The sequence below is a fragment of the Zonotrichia leucophrys genome, chromosome 12 (genome assembly GCF_028769735.1).
Source record: "Zonotrichia leucophrys gambelii isolate GWCS_2022_RI chromosome 12, RI_Zleu_2.0, whole genome shotgun sequence".
In the NCBI taxonomy this organism is placed as follows: domain Eukaryota; kingdom Metazoa; phylum Chordata; class Aves; order Passeriformes; family Passerellidae; genus Zonotrichia; species Zonotrichia leucophrys.
The window spans coordinates 1,580,684-1,597,085 of record NC_088182.1 but is presented as its reverse complement, the minus strand read 5'-3'; the positions used below and the strand labels follow the sequence as shown (position 1 = coordinate 1,597,085).

Below are 16,402 nucleotides of genomic sequence, written 5' to 3'. Positions count from 1 at the left end.
AAAGCAGGATAATGGTGTAGCCCTGCTCCACTATGAAACAGCACATTTGGAGCATCACTGGTGATAAGGAAGTTCTGAAACTGGGAGTTTCCTGTTGAAGATTTGCTCTGAATAGCATGCAATATATACCTATATAAATAGATATTTGCTCATATATCATTGCTGGCACCTCCCCCAGAAGGAATTGGAGATTTCTGATCCCTTCCTGCCTTTTGGCATCCAGGGCTGGGGGCAGAGATGGTAACACTGTGTTTAATTTAATCTTGTCAAGTGAACAAAATCCCACTTTCGAAAAGTCCCCGTTGTTGAAGGGTGTTTAAACAAACATTGTCCAGGTTGTGCCCAGCAGCCACACGTGGCACTGCAGGGCTGGATTCCAGCTCTCCAGCTGTAGTGAGGATTATCCATGGGCTGCACACACTCCATTCCCCTCCCTGTGCTTCCCCTCAGTCTCCTTCTGCTGCTCCAGCTCTCCCTGTCCCAAATTCTGATTGAATCCAGCCAGCAGCACCTCAGGGAATCCATCTGTGGCCTCTCCTCTCCTGGTGAGAAGTTATCCAGCCATTCTCCTCCACTGGGCTGCTGCCAGCTCTGGCTTGGTCACAGGGCTTGGGGACACGAAATTGCAGCTATGCTGCTCTGCTCCTGAGGGCTGGGCTCAGCACTGCCCTTCCTGCATCCAGCCAAACCAGCCAGAGTGCACCTGAGCTCCCATCAGTCCTAAAGCAATCCTGATTTAACAGGAGATCACTCACCAAAACAAGTTACAGGTATCAAAACCAAGAATCCCCTAAAATCCAGAAAACTGGTTATGAAAAGGTGGATGCAAAGAGCTCGGGATCTCTTTGTGACTGCTGGCAGCCTCCCAGCTGCTTCATTAAACACAATTCTCTGGTGATTCCTGATTTCATGTTCAGATTATCAGCTGCTCAGGGAATAGCACAGGAGAGGCCGTGGATGTAACAGCACCAGGTTCTGGCACCCCCAAAGAATCTGCTGGGTGTGAGGAGCCACAAGGAAGGGATTAACTGGGATTTATCCAAGAAACTTCCCAACGCATCCCAAATCTTTCTGATCAGATGCTGGTTTTCCCAACACATCCCAAATCTTTCTGATCAGATGCTGGTTTTCCCAACACATCCCAAATCTTTCTCATCAGAAGCTGGTTTTCCCAACCCATCCCAAATCTTTCTGATCAGATGCTGGTTTTACCTGAGCAACAACTCGAGATTCTCTCTGTCCTTCCACCTCCCTGGCTTGAGCCCAGCAGTCAGGACAGACCCAGGGCTGTCAGCAGCAGGGCTCCAGCCCAACTAAACTCAGTTCCAGGTCAGCACTGACCCCTGGGCTCTCCTTTAGAGCCCAAATTCCCTCGGGCAGGTCTCCCAAAGCTGGATGAGCTCTGGAGCACCATCCCCTGTGCCCATCCCAGGGCTGGTGCTGCCCAGTCCTGCCCACAGGACTGATCCTCCCCTGCTCTGTTTCCCTCTGGACAGCTCCATGGGAAGGCTCCTTCCAAGAGCTTGGGCTGTAATTGCTTGTAAACCACTTAGGCAGTGAGTGATACAGAAATCCAAGTGGTAATTGCAGCACAGGCTTGAGATTAATCTATTTTTGGCTTGTCAGACGTTCTTATGGACCTGGTTCAAGGCAGTCACTGAAAGCTGTAAAGTGTCCAAAAAGTGACAGGAAAAAATAGTTTGATTAAAACCATTCCAGAGGCAAATCCAATCTTCAAGACACTCTCTGAAGCCTATTGGTGCAGCCTGCAGATGAGGCACTCGTGAATATCATCTGAGCAGAGACCTGGGGAGAGCCACAAAAGTTTTATGGCAAAAAAAAGATGCTCTAATTTTGGATTCCCAAAGCAGAACTGTGCAGGGAAAGTCAGTGAGAAAAGGTAACAGGGTGTGCCAAGAGGGGATAAGCAGCTTGTCCTGACCCAGAAATCAGGGCTCTGATGGCTGAAGAGCATCCAGCAGGTTCTGTTTTGCTCACCTGCCCTCAGGTGACACCGTGAGATGGATGGGCACCTGGACTTGATGGCCCTAAAGGTCTTTTCCAACTGATGATCCCAGGATTCTCTGCCTGCCAGATGCACTCTTTGGTGTGACTGAAGAGCCCCCAACCCTTGGTTTATCTCTTCATCTCCCAGAGATGGGAGCACCAGTTCATTATTAGGAACTGGAAACACCTTCTTTCCCCACAGAGCTGCAACCTCTACAAACTTTCCACCAACTTCCATTTTCTATAGCCTCAAGATTACCCTTTATTATTTCTTCCATCATTTCCTCCCCATTTACTTTGGATTAGTGGATGCTCTGTCAATAAGGACTAATGAAATTCCAGGCCAATATAAACTCTGTCTGCTCTATGAATGGTTCTTTTTTCATACACACTCTCTATGAAATAAAAAGTGACTGATGCCACAATATGCTTTAATTATTTTCTTCATAAACTATCAAATTAAATTTTAAGAAGCTGGAGATGCCTCTTATTAAACTGGGACTGAACTCAGAGACGTAACTCTTAATGAAACTTCCCACACCAGAAAGCTTTTTTGTAATGTTAATAATTCTCAGCAGCCTGCCATATACAATATCTCACCAGAACTTATGATTTTCACATTTCCAACCCCTGCCATGGGCTGGGACACCTTCCCCTATCCCAGGTTGCTCCAAGCTCCATCCAGCCTGACCCTGGGACTTCCAGGACTTTGTAAGCCACACCGTTATACAAAGCCTTCCATATTTGAGATGGGATTTTCTACTCACTGTATCAGGAAGTTTGTCCAAAAAGCAGCACTGAATATCCCAATGAATATTCCAATGAACATCCCACAGCAGCACCAGGTAAGTCACAGCACACCTGGAAAACACAGGCATTCATCAACAGCAGCTCCAAGGGAAAAGTGTTTTCTCTAATTGAAGCAGCAAGAACATCTCAAATTCTCAAAGGAAAAGCAAAGAAAAGGTGGTGTGTGAGTGGAATCATGGAATCATTAAGGCTGGAAAAGCCTTCCAGGTCACTGAGTCCAACCACTGTCCAACACTGCCACTGCCACCATTAAATCATGCCCCAAAGGACCACGTCTACACAACTTCTGAACACCTCCAGGGATGGAGATTCCACCACCTCTCTGTTCCATTGCCTGACCACCCTTTCAGGGTGCAATTTTCCCTGATATCCAATCCAAACCTCCCCTGGTGCAACTTGATGCCATTTCCTCCTATGACTTGTTACCTGGGAGCAGAGACCAATCCCTGCCTGGCTACAATGCCCAGTTTGCTTTGGAAAACACAGGGATCAAAAAGTGGCACATTCTGGGGCCAAGCAGCAAACCACAAAACCTGCAGAAGTCACTGGATCGTATTTTTGGATCCTGCCTTAAGGGATGAAGAACGGAGTGAGAGATGAAAATGTAGCAGCTGGTAAAAAATGATTAAAAAGAATAAGGCAGAGATGAGGAAATAGGGAAACTGCCGGGAGAGAAAAATAAAAGGAACAAAGACATGGAAAAAAGACACTCAATCTGCCAAAGGTTACACAATTTCATCAAATGTACAAGTGAAGCAGAGGGAAAGGGGAAGGAGCAAAGCAAGCAGCTCGTGGCTGGGCTGGGGGTGCAGCACACAGGAGATTCCAGCCCATCCCAGCTCTGCGGGTCGGTGTGCCCAGCACAGCGTGTCCTGTGCAGTTCTGTCCAGCTCCCCTGTGGGCCAATTCCTCCTGGTCACACAGTGACAGTCCCAGGGCTTCACATCCATGTCCCCCTTTGTTGGGAATTTAGCTGCTAAGTACTGGAAAAGTACAAAAACTGCGGCTAATTCCAAGTCCTGCACCTGCAAGATAACAGTGTCCTTGGGCCTAGCTGTGGTAGGATAACAAACAGTGAAAGAGACATGAGAAAAAAGAGATGTAACCCCTAAGGAATGAGGAAGAGTTGATAGTATAGTTTAACCAATAGATTGCTTGGCTTACAGAATATTCATAAGCTTATTACTCGCTGTATAAGTGTCTGATGCTCTCTTCAATAAACGGAATTTGCTTATCACTCATATTGAGTGTCTGAGTCTCCCCTCACCAACAAATGGCTCGTCCCCGACAAAGGCCCACATTTTTTCTCTGTGACACCCCTTTGGCCAGGAACACCTGAATCCCATGAACAAACCATCACTCATCCCTCATGGACAGTCATGGACAGAAATACTGATTCTTCCAAATGGAAATTTCTCTGTTGTCGATGGCAAAACATTGCTGTGCTTTTTTTTTTTTTTTTTTCCTGTTTAATTTTATTCATGAGCTGAAGTGACTTTGGGCAGTCACAAACCGATTTTTCACTGTGTTCTGAACAGATGGTTGTTCCAAGAATACCAGCATCCTGGCAGTGTCAAACAGCCTTGACCTTCCCAAGCAGCACTGCAGACTTTTTGTTAGAAGGAAAGAAATAAAGAACTGCTCACATAGTCCCAATTTTTTTCTGGATTATTAAACACAGTGGACAATGCAAACTGTGCTTAAGGAAAAGCTGAGACTCAGCCTCAGAGAAGCAGGAATGGCTTCTGGAATCACTGGTGGTGCACAGACAACCCCAAGGTCACATCAGAGCCCCCTGCAGCAGCAGAACAGTGAAGGGATGTGAGCCCCCACATCATCTGCAGCTCCTCCAGCCCTCAGGAGCTGCTGGGATGGGCTGTGCAAAGCCCAAAGAAAAACCACAAAATATCCCAATCCTCAAGTTCAGGCTTCATCCAGCAAGGGTCCAGTTACAATTTCCCAGTTATAAATAACTGGAGTTCACTGTGAGCCTTCAGCAACCGTGGGCTGGCACAGCTTTGGGGACCTTTGCAGACAGAGCCTTCAGAGGGAAGGCAGCTCATTTTGTTCTGCTTTTGAATTTTTTTTTTAGATATATAATCCTATTTTTAAGATAATTTAAATATCATCTGTGCTTAGTTCTCCAGAAGCCACATTAAAAAAAAAATCCAAGTCAATTTTACTGCAGTTAAATCCACATGTCCTTAATCTGCAGGAAGAGAAGGCTGGGTTCCTTCCTGGAGACAATCCTGCTTTTTTAGCGCATGTGAATTATTTTGTACCTGATTGGTGTCTATCAAGAGATAAAAGTTTGGGGGCAGCACCTCGGGAGCAGCTGCTGTCACGAGATCAATACCTCATTATGGATTAAACATAAAAGTTAAGCCGTCCTTAGTTCCCAGCTGACAAAGAGTGGCATAAATTCCACCGGCATTTGGGGGATTTTGTGCAAATTACTCCAGTGACCTCCTGCTCAGAGCAGGTGAGGAGCTGTCACCCTTCCAGCCAGCACTGCCTGGGAGCTCTGAAGCATCACAGAGGGATTTGGGACAAGCCCAGGGCTGGGCAGAGGAAGGGAGCTCAGCAATCCCAGCTGGCATCCCTGGCTGGCAGGGGAGGATTCTGAGGGATGGCGGCCGGTGCTCGCTGTGCTCTTCTCAGGATCTCTGCTGCTCACAGTGACCCCAAGATATGTCAGAAAGTCTCTTTTCCCAGCCTGGCAATTGAGGAAGGAGTCAGAGCTCTTCATTTCTCGGTCTCAAGGTTGTTTGTTGTATCTTATCTATAAAATTCTTTCTCCTGTCCAGCCGAGGTCTGTCCAGCAAGACAGACAGAGGCACACTGGTGTTATCTTCTTATACTAAAAACTACGTGTACAATACAGTTTCTTCCCAAACCTATCGCCTATGTTAGACAGTGAGCTTCTACTCTAAACCAATCCAAAAGTGCCAACATCACAGCAGAAGATGGAGGCCAAGAAGAAGAAGAAGGAGAAAGGCTGGACACGCTCAGATTCCTCCATCTTGCCCCCTGACCCCCCATTCTAAAACCCCAAAAATCAATTTTTCACCCTGTGATAAATTCACTATCATTCTACTTAAACTGTCATGGCTTGCAGATCCTCATCTAAGGTTGGTCATTTGCTCCATGGGTCATAATCAAAACCAGAGTGGTCTTGGGCTCTGTGTCAGGGTCTCTGAGCCCCTGGCAGGGTCCTGGCACTCCAGGACAGACAGAGGGATGTCCTGAACTCCAACACGTTCTGAAGAAAATGTGTGAGGAGTGCTTGGGTTAAAGCAGCTGGCAGCTGCAGCACTGCTTGGAGCAGGAGGCAATTACAGATGGATCAAGTGTGAGCACTTCTGAGCGAAATCCCTTCCATTTGGAGGCGACTGAAGTGACGGAAGATCCCGGGAAAAGGCAAATCCAGCTCTTTGGAGCAGAGCAGTTCCTTGATGCCGCCTGCCCTGGGTTGCTCTCTGCCTTTTAATGCTGTTGAGAACCACTCATTACTCCTCTGCCTCAGAGGTTTCACTAATTCCCAGCAAAGCTTTGTGCCCAGGGAGAAGAAAGCTCCGCTCAGAGGGCCAGCACTGAGCCTCCAGCAGGGCGTGGGCAGGGGAACCAGTTGGCTCCTCTTTTACATAAGGAATAAAATGGAAAAACCAAAGGCTGAGAGGCTGTGGGAGCACAGGAAAAAAAAAACCCAGAATTCAGATCCAGAAATGCTCAGGATGCCAAACAGTGGAAGAGTCTTGGTCTAAAAACAATGGGTGTGGGCAGGGGGCACATTTGCCCCTAACCACAACAGAAATATGGGGGTTCCTGGTTCATGACACTGATGGGAAGGGACAGAGCCTCCAGCTGTGCCAGGGAAGGTTGGTTGGATACCAGGAAAAATTATTCACTGCAAGAGTGGTTAAACATTGGGATGGGCTCCCCAGAGAAGTGCTGGAGTCACCATCCCTGGAAGTGCTCAGAAAACCAAGCAGAGGTGGCACTTGGTGACAGGGCTCGGGTGACACGGTGGCCAAAGGTTGGAACTGATGACCTTGGAGCTCTTTTCCAGCCCTGCTGGTTCAATGATTTGATGTGTCCAGCTTGGAGAGACAGATACAAGACAGTAAAAGTGCAGCACCAACATTCCATGTTCAGCCTAAAATCCAGCGATTTTCCTGCACTGGTGTCCTCAGTTTCCCATCATTTCCCACTGCTAATTTCACCTCTTAATTGTTTATTAATTCATGGAAAATAGGAGGAATGATGAAACCTCTCTTCCCTCTCAGCATGTGAGAAAATGAAACCATCCAAGCAACGATCCAAACTCCACTAAGTGGAAATTTGGCCCTGCAGAAATTCATCCTGGGTTTTTTTCTGCCTTCACCATTTTCCTTCAGCTGTCAGAGCACAAGATGAAATAAGATCCTATATTCCTAGTGCCATCTGCATTCCAAAATCTCCTACTGATCAATGCAAGTGTCCAAAGAACACTTCCAATTTGTCACAATAACCTTCAAAACTTGACAGAAAATCATGCAAGTTATTTCTTTCGGATCTCTCTGTAGCTTGTGATTATTTATACTTTGCCAATACAATTCTAAACACTTTCCTTTGCATTTCCCATTTTTCTCAGAAGAACTCAGAAGTTAAAGCCTGCAATGGGTTTATTTTCCTCTCTGTGTTCCTGTTTTGTATTTCTGGACATTTAAGAAACACTGGAATGACTGCACTTGGAGCAGGACCAAAAATGTGCTTGAAAAGGCTTCAAACTGACACATCTCAGAATATCAATAATCAGGCAGGCTGCTTTGCTCAATTCCACTTGTTCTGTTTTTCTCTTTTATAACAGATTTTAGATTTTAGTGGGAACAATTGCACTGAAAAAGTGGGGTTTAAGCATCAAGTACAAGAATCCCGTTTGAAAACGTTCATTTTAGTGAAAGTTTAAGAAAGTGGGGGAAAAAATGAAATGCCAGAGCTCTGAACTCCCTGAGAGAGGTGCTCAGTGAGGTGAGGAGTCAGGGCAGGCTCTGCCCAGGTGTTCCCTGTGGGTGTTGTTGCTGCACTGAGCTGCTGGGTGAGGCTCACCCTGTGTGGTGCCACCTCTCCTTCTCCTGCACATCTGGCCAGCTGTGAGGGGCCCAGCTGTGGGCAGGAGCTGCTCTGGCCACTTCCACCCCTTCAGTGAACCCCAACAGGGGGAGGAGGCGTCAAAGCTGATGGGAGAAATAAATCCACACCTGTGAGCACCCAGCAGAACCCAGGGAGGAGCCTGATCTGCTGGGATCTGCTGGGATCTGCTGGGATCTGCTGGGATCTGCTGGGATCTGCTGGGATCTGCTGGGATCAGGGACCACAGGGCTCTGAGAGGCTGCAGGGAGCTCCCAGCACAGAGCATGGCTGAAATGCACTGGGAAATGCAGATTGCACTGCAAGGCTGTAAAAAGCTCCTCTTAAACAGCAGCTCCAGAGCTTTACCAGGGACAGACAGCTTTCTGCGACACTGGGATGAGCTTGTAAAGGTCGAGCCATAAGCAGCTGTCTGACCAAATTTTATGAGTGGAAGCTAATAAACACAAAAAGTGTAGGAAGCAGTCAATAGCCATTACCAACCACAAAAACAGATCCTGCAAAAAAGAACTCAACAAATCAGTGGTGGCTGTGCTAAGGAACCCATCGGAGAATTCATGGAACCTGGAGAGCAAATCCAGTGGCTGCTGCTTTAAATTCTGCACTTGCATTAAAAATTCATCAGAGTATTTATAGCCAAGTTAAAATAAAGCACCAAAACACAGGGAAGGGAAGGGAAGGGAAGGGAAGGGAAGGGAAGGGAAGGGAAGGGAAGGGAAGGGAAAAGGGAAAGGGAAAAGGGAAGGGAAGGGAAGGGAAGGGAAGGGAAGGGAAGGGAAGGGAAGGGAAGGGAAGGGAAGGGAAGGGAAGGGAAAGGGAAGGGAAGGGAAGGGAAGGGAAGGGAAGGGAAGGGAAGGGAAGGGAAGGGAAGGGAAGGGAAGGGAAGGAAGGGAAGGGAAGGGAAGGGAAGGGAAGGAAGGGAAGGGAAGGGAAGGGAAGGGAAGGGAAGGAGGAAGGGAAGGGAAGGGAAGGGAAGGGAAGGAAGGGAAAGGGAAGGGAAGGGAAGGGAAGGAAGAGGGAAGGAAAGGGAAGGAAAGGGAAAAGGGAAGGGAAAGGAAGAAGGGGAAAGGGAAAAGGAAAGGGAAAAGGGAAAAGGGAAAAGGGAAAAGGGAAAAGGGAAGGGAAGGGAAAAGGAAAGGAAGGACAGTTCCTTCAAGAACAGTTGATAGGAAGAGGTTAAAGCCCACCCAAACACTGGAAAAAAAAATCAATTTCCAGTTCTGCCCACTGCACAGCAATGCTGTCCTTTGACTGCAAGGACTCTCAAACGGAAATTCAGCTTCTCCAGAGCAAAACTGCACAAAATGATTCCAGCCAGAAGAACCCACACATCTTCCTTGCCCAAGCAGACCTGCAGCACAGAAATGCAGCAGAGCAGCTCAATTACCAACAGTTAAAGCACAGCAGGATCTCCAGTTTTCTAATTGAATACACTCAGTTACGAGCAATAAATAAAATAAAGAGAACATCTCCAATGAATAAAAACATACCTTTGAATAAAAAATATTCTCATTAGGGGAAATGATGACTGCTACCAAAAAAATCACCGAGCCACTTCTGTGACAGGCAATTTTTAATCAAAGACAGTTCTATGCAAATTAAGGAAAGCAAGTCTCCAAAGGAATAATAGTCTGCCTTAATAGTCCTATCCTTTTTCCTGTATAGCTGCTATGGATGTTGTGTTATAATTGGTGCTATATGCTGTCCTTCCAAGCTTGTTTTTGGCATATTGTTCAAAGCAAGGATGTTAATTTTTTTTTTTTAATTAGAAATTAGAAAACTTAGATTTTGAGGCAGTCTGCAGAATGACATTCCAAATTTATATACATTTTTAATATATATATATATGTGTGTGTGTGTTTATATTTATATTAATATTTATATTGGCTTCATTATATACAAGTATATGTAATTTATATACATATATAATATTATATATGTATACATATAATTATATACATTAAGTTATATATAATTTATAGAATTATATATAATTCTATAAATATATATAATTCTATATATATTATTACTATATATAGAATTATATAATTATAATATATACAACTCTAAGATATATTAGATATTATATATCTATTGTAAAATATATATATATATATTTTTTTCTAATTAATGATCAGTGTGGAACACTGTTAGGGGATTAAAACTGCAGGCTCCTACCATTGTACATAAAATTTTTGGGGCTCCGTTGGTCACAAGGATCTGCATTCAGAGCCTGTGCTGATCCCACAATTCCTGCCATCCATTGCAGTTCTTGGACAAGCTCCACCCCACCTTTTCAAGCCCCTCCCTCAGGCTGAGCAGGACAAGAATTTCACCATGGGGACATTCCCTGAGAGATCCAGAAAAATCCACAGATTTTGTGGGGACCGAGGTGTCAATGAGTCAAACACTGAATTTCTGCTGTACCACAGCCCCACACACCCTGCCATGTATAAAACCAACGTGGGATTTTACTCTCCAGCTGCCACAAGCGCTCATGGATTCAGCACCCACCTGGAAATGCAGTGTGGAGCTCCAGGTGTCTCAGGCAGGGGCAGTTCTTGGCCTGGGGAAGGATTAATCTTCATTTCACACCTCACCAGGCTCATTGCAATCATGGTGGCATTTACTGCTGGCTGTGGGACCTGTGGGAACAAGGAAAATATTGAAATATTTTGCAGTGAGGTTTTTTCCCAAGTTTTAGAAAATCCCTGGTTTTCCTCACTGGGAAAGAACTCAGAATTTTAGGGGAAATATTCCACAGTGATCCACAGCTCATAAGAAGTTTAGCTTGGAAAAGATCATCAAGTCCAATGATTAACTAGCTAAGATTGAGATGCTGGGAGCAGGGGGTGTACAGCCTGCTCAATAAAAATTAATTTTATTAATTAATAATACCTGAGGAGTTCAAAATGAGGGGTTTTTTTCCTATTCTAAACAAAGTTTTGCCTGATTAATGGTGTTACCTGGGAGGAGACAACCATCTTTATTTATTTTATTCTTCAGCTGCCTCCAAAGTGGTGCCATATCTTATCTATGAAACAGCAATCAGCTGCTCCACTATTGGCACAGCTGGCTGCTCACCACCACATTCCTATCAGAACAATGCAAACTGAAAAATATTGAACAGAGACCCAGTAAAACACTTGAGGAAACCCCCAGTGCACATTGGGCCAGGGAGTTTAAACCTTCCTTGGATTTGCCCTCCGATTTACTGTAAAGTTTATTTTAAAGTTAGCAGTCTATTTGGAGTTATGATTAATGGTTTTCAAAGGGCTTTTTTCTTTTTTTTTTCCTTCAGCTGCTCCTCCCAACAAAGGATTTAGAATTAATTCACATCACCCAACTCCTTCCTTAATGGATTTTTAAGGTCCACTGCAAAGAATCAATCAATAGGAGGCTGAGAGCTCTGGCATGTAATGCATCCAGCCCCACCAGAGCAGGGCAAGGATCTCCAGCTGCATTTATTGGAATTATTTGCAGTGATTAAGAAAAGCAGAACAATCATTTGCATTCACTCAATGCAGGAGCAAAGAGAGTGACTCGAGAAGTACCAAAAGTTGGAATTCTTTTTGTGTTTTAAGAGGATTTTGTGAATCTTCCCTCAGAAATGCAAATGCTGCTGCACTGAATGTGTTCCTGTCAGGGAGCGTCTCATTTCCAGGACAAAGAGACATTTGCAGGTTAATTTTGTACCTGGAATGACGGCAGAAAACACTCCTGGAACTGGCAAGCAGAACAAGGAAATTCAAGCATTTCCATGGATTTTCTCCACTTTTTTTTTTCTGCTATTGATTGTTTTCTCTTATTTATAACAATTAAAGAAAATTAACATTTTTTAACTCCATTTCACTGTTGTTTTTTTTTTTCATAAATCAGATGAAAAATTAAAAAACGCCAGCCCTGTGTGCACAGAGAGGCTGCCACTGACTGAGCTGGAATGGGGTCAGGGCAGGGATGAAGATTTTTGGGAATGACACCAGAGAGAAAAGACTTGGACAAACTGGAAAAGCCTTTTTACAACACAATCCTTTGGAAACACGGCCTTTCTAAACTTTTCAGTTACCAAAAGAAATAACAAGAATTTGCCACTTCAGTGGCCCCTAAATAATGAATTCACTGTACAGAATAAAATTAGAAATCTGTAAAACTCTAAAAAATAATCAGGTTCTAAAATAACAACAATTTGGAGAACTCTTGAGATAAAAAAAATATTAGTTTCTCCTTTCATTTTGATTTCCTGAGGCTGCTTTCCATTGATTCCATTGCTCCAGGCAAACAAAACATCAATGCAAAATTCACACATTCAAATTTGGGCCACAAAAATCCAAAAAAGTTTTTTTTTTTTCCTCTGATTCTCCAAAGAGGCGACAAGAACTCCACAATTTTTAGTGCCAAAACCTTTTATGGGGAAAATTCCTCTTAAAAAATAGCTGTGCCCTGGAAGATACATTGAATTCTTGATCTTGAAAGTCCCAGAGAGGTCAAAGAACAGCTGTGCCATGTCCAAGGAATCAAAAAATAGCATCAGATATTTCATGTGAGCAATATCCAAAATTTATCACTTGCAGCAACAATAAAACAGGCTGAGATGTGGCTGGGATCGAGCTAAAGGTCTGAGCTGAAAAATACAAACCTTTAGGGGACAGCAGGAAAAAATGGAATTATTGCAAGAATTAGTTCCTTCTGGAAACAGAGTCAGCATGTGCAAAGATGAGGTTTTGCTGTAACATGCTGGAGTTTGTTCCTGCTACTGCTCAAGGACTCTCAGGTGAAATTCAATCAATGGACAGGCAAATCTCCCCTCCCTGCTCAGGAACTCACAGCTCTGAAAACCACCAGCGTTTCCTTCCTGCTCAGGCAACAGCTTGAGAAAGAGGATTTTTGGCCAAATTTTTGCTGTATCTGCAGAGATTTACACAACAGCCACTGCTCTCCAAATATTTACAGCATCTGAATATTCTTTAACTGGCTCCTTTCCTCTGCTGACCTGCCTGGTTGCTCACTTGGTACAATTCATTCATTATCTTTGGAGCACAATCAGGTTTTTTGGGAGGAATGAACACAAAAAGGGCTCTTCCCTGGCTGTCTGCATTTCCCCTCTGCCCAAAGGCTGCAGCTCCCTCTGCTCTGTCCATAACACACCAAAAGCTGCAGGTCAGGAGCAGAATGTGGGTGGAATCCATCAGGAGCACAATAAACTCTGAGACCCACAAGATGCTTATCCAGCAGGGCAAATCCTGACACTGGGGCTCATTTTCCAGCCAGGGCTTCCTCGTGGATGCTGCAGCCCTGCTCTGAAAGATTTTGTGGTAAATCAGAGCATTTTTTTGTGGTAAATCACAGAACATTTCACAGAGGGGGAGATGAGACAAATAATCCCGCAATAAAAATGCAGCAGGTTTGGCTACCTGGGCTATTCCTCTTTCTCTGACACGACTTTCACCCCAGTCCCAATGGAAATGAAAATCCACACATGAGCTTTCACTGAAAGGATCATGGAGCATAAAATTCCACTTAAAATAAGGAATGGTCCATTTTCCTGCTGTTTGTACTTATCTCTGGGACAGGTTTTCATTTAAGCACCCTGAGATGGGCTGTCCCTGGGCATTCTGGAATTCTGTGCATTTTACCCTCCACTCTGGATCCTTTACAGGAGATTAATTGGCTCTGTGTTTATGTAAATAGGGAAGCCAAGATTCCAGTGCATCCTTCTCCATAAATTAAAAACAATGCTTTCCTGCAGTTATGGCTGTAAAGGGGAAATAGACCTTGACTGGATGTAATGAGGCATTTGTGTTTGCAGTAACCAGAATTTACTGTTACTGCTCCAAGAACCATCACTCCTTGTTTAGGCTCTTAACTGACAATAAGTGTGGCTAAAATAAATTTTAATGAACACTCCTGGGTCACCTTACTGAATTTATGGGGCATAATCCAGCATTATTTGCAATAACTGTGAACTCTGGGGCTGTGGGGAGGCACTGATTGCCTCCCTCAGGTCAGATGCAGGTTCAGACACAGCAATTCCTGAGGGCCTGGCTTTGGAAAGGTGGCCCAGAGCTGAGCTTTGGCTCTCTGTAAAAGCCACAAAAGGTCCTTGGAGTGGTGGCAGATGGAGCTGCTGCTGTGTTTGTATCAGAGAAAGGTGTGGGATAACGCTGGGGCTGAGCGGGTGCTGCTGGTCAGGAAGGGAGGATGCAGCATCCCAGTGTGGTGCTGGTGTTGGGAGGGTCCCCAGGATGAGGTGAGAGATGAGAATTTGCCTCCAGGTTCTCAGAAGGCTGAATTATATATTATATATTATATATTATATATTATATATTATATATTATATATTATATATTTATTATATATTATATATTTATTATATATTATATATTTATTATATATTATATATTATATTATATATTATATATTATATATTATATATTATATATTATATATTATATATTATACTATACTCTTATATTAAAATGTAATATTATATTATATATTATTATATACTATTATATATTACTATACTATACTTTTATATTATATTATATGTATTATATTACTTTACATTACATACTATGATATTATATTACATTATATTACATTGATATACTAAAACTATACTAAAGAAAGAGAAAGGAGACATCAAAAGGCTTGACAAGAATGAATAATAAAAACCTGTGACCGACCCAGAGCTTGACACATCTGGCTGTGATTGGTCATTAATTAAAAACAATTCACATGTTTGGATAAACAATCTCCAGGCCACAAAACTTGGAGAAGCTGAGGCCTCTCATCTTCCCAGGAGAAGAAATCCTGGTGAAGGGATTTTTAATACCATGAGGGAAGCAGCTCCCAAAAAAAGGTGAGGACGTTTTCCTCTCCAATTAAAGCACTGCACTTACATAACATCCCTGCTTTCCACTCCATTGTGCCAGCTTATCTGTGTGATCCAGATTTCTTTATCCACCTTTGTATCTCGTTCCAAGGCAGCTGGACAGAATTTCAATGCAGGACCAGAGTGGTTTTTAGAAAAGCCTCCCAGCCCCATTGTGCATCTGAGCAGTGGGTATGAGGTGCAGGCCATTGTCATGCTGCCCTCCTTCATCTTCCTGAAGAGAAAAATAGAAAAATGCTTGAATTTTTAACCTATTTTTCAGGAAAATAAAAGCCTGACCTCTATGCAGTGCCTAAAGCCTAAGCTGGAAATAATGAGTTATTATTTAATTCTTCTATAGTTAAAGGCCATGGGATGTTACACAAAGAAATGTGCTCATCACACGAGCCTTCATTATGGAATGTGCTCTCCTATTTATTAAAAATAATATTAACACTGCTGCCTATTTATTTAATGCTTTTCCTCTTCAGAGCCCTTTTTAGGCATTAGCTAATTAATGTAATGGCTTGGGATATTTCAAGTGGGTCTCTCCTTGGCAGAGCTGACGGAGGGCTCTGTTCAGGGCAAGGAAAATAAATGTTATTTGTGCTCTCTGCTCTCTCCCCACACCTCCAGCTCCTTCAGAGGGGCCAGGCTGAAGCCAGGCTGGGGTTTTGGCAAATAGAACATGGAAATTCAAGCATTTCCATGTATTTTCTCCACTTTTATCCTGCTCTTGATAATTTTCTTTTATTGATGACAATTAAAGAAAATGAACTTTTTTTTTTTTTTTAAGGGAAGGCAATGTTGAAAAGCTGGTTCATGTGGGGATTAAAATTCCCAAACTCAGTGCTCAGCACGTGTGACACCGCACAGCCCAGACAGTGCAATCAATCCTTGGAAAAGCAAACCACCCTCACCTGTGCTGCTCAAACCAAGGTGACATTTATGGAACTCATCACCTCTTCACTCGTTGTGCCTTCCTGCCATTCCTCAGACATCAGCTCTGTGATTTATTCACTCGGCAAAACCTCCAGCTCCATTCATCACGCCAGGTCTGGGCACAATTTAAAACTTTAGGTGCAAAGAAAAGACTTTTTCTTTTTCTAACATGTTAGAAAAGGGGAAACTTTGCTTTAAACCACACCCCAGTTAATAAAGCAAGAACTGGGTGTGTTTTAGGAGCTGGATTTGATGCCCAGTTTGTTGAATATAAAGATTTCTTCTAGGAGAGCCCTTGGAATGGAAATTGGGATTATCCTGAAATTGGCCTAACGCTGTCCCTGTGCTCTGTGGTGGCTCCCAGCCCCTGTCCCACACACACCCCTCCTGTGACTCTGTTTAATTACCTGTCAATGATCAATCAATAATAAATGATCAATCACCTATTAATGATCAATCACCTATAAATGATCAATCAGCAGGTCCCACAATATGGGAATAGGAAATAGGATTTCCTGCAAACCCCCGTGCAGGAGTCACAGAGCCAGGGCAGCCTGGGGGGCTCTGTGACCCCCACCTGTCACCAGAGTATTTTCTGAAAAATCTCTTTGCCAGGATTTTTCTCTTGAGAAGCCTCAG

The 16,402-nt window shown here is 43.7% G+C and overlaps 1 long non-coding RNA gene across 1 annotated transcript in view; it reads right to left on the bottom strand.

The window, feature by feature from the left end:
* Positions 1 to 16,402, bottom strand: part of LOC135453276 (uncharacterized) — an 81,868-nt gene that overhangs the window by 11,290 nt on the left and 54,176 nt on the right. The window contains exons 3-4 of the long non-coding RNA XR_010441828.1: positions 10,462 to 10,592; positions 2,775 to 2,868 (exon numbers count right to left, since the gene is read on the bottom strand). This is a non-coding gene — a long non-coding RNA (uncharacterized LOC135453276). The remainder of the gene's footprint in view (positions 1 to 2,774; positions 2,869 to 10,461; positions 10,593 to 16,402) is intronic.